Source organism: Fukomys damarensis, unplaced genomic scaffold (assembly GCF_012274545.1).
Source record: "Fukomys damarensis isolate Sample0158 unplaced genomic scaffold, DMR_v1.0_HiC HiC_scaffold_33, whole genome shotgun sequence".
Lineage (NCBI taxonomy): Eukaryota > Metazoa > Chordata > Mammalia > Rodentia > Bathyergidae > Fukomys > Fukomys damarensis.
Genome location: NW_022900945.1, coordinates 4720732 through 4721715, shown reverse-complemented (window position 1 = coordinate 4721715; position 984 = coordinate 4720732).

Sequence of the window (984 nt, the reverse complement as noted above, 5' to 3'; positions counted from 1 at the left end):
CGCGGTGCTCGGCTCACCCACCGTCTTCAGGGACCAGGCCGGCCCTGCAGTCGCTGCCCTCGCCCCTCTGCGCAGCTCTGCCCCAGCGCTGCGCTGACCCCTCGGCCAGAAGGGACCTCGCTACGCGCTTGTGCCAGGCCGTGGCTCGGGTGCCCTTTCGGACACTTCCCTTTACTCCAGGACAAGTGCTTCCTGCATCCACCTGGCCACAGCAACTTGGCAGAGGCGACGCTAAGCCACCTGCCCCCCAACCCATCGGGGTGACCAGTGACCGCCCCACAACAGCGCCTGCTCTCCACCCCTCCCTGTGACCGGGCACTGGGTATGCAAAGGCCCTGGGGTGAGTTGAGAAAAGAGACCAAGAGAATGCCATCGAGTTGGGCCTATAGCACAGTACTTTTTACAGAGTGAGCACGGGCAAGGAATGCTATTTAGAGTTACAAGACCGAACGGGATGAGTCAAAAGTTTGGAAGAGACTGGTTTTGGGGTTTTTGTTTGGTTGCTTGGTTTGACTTGGTTTTTGAGACAGGGTCTCGCCGTGCAGCTCAGGCAGGCCTTGCACTCACTGAGACCCTCCTGCCTCAGCCCCCCGAGTCCTGGATTACAGGTGTGCACCACCACTTTCTATAGAAGTGTTGTCTCTGCTCTCCCTGTCTCCTCTCTCTGCCCTTCCTCTGTCGCCCCGGCAGAGCTTGGTGCCGGGGACATCGGGGCCCTGACCTTTCCTCCCCTCCCCTTCCGGGCTGCCAGGAGAGGCCTCTGCCACGTGCCCCACCCTGAGGTCTGGCTTCCCTGACGCAGGAGGCGGAGCAAGGACAGGTAAACAAGGACGCAGGGCTGCAGAACTGTGATCCCAGCACACAGGAGGCTGAGGCAGGAGGATGGCTGCGGGGGTCCTAATCGCCCCCAGACCCTGGGCCCCGTGGACCGCTGCCGTGTTTTCGTGGCCGCTCCTCCATCCCTCAGCCTCTTCCTGGGACCCT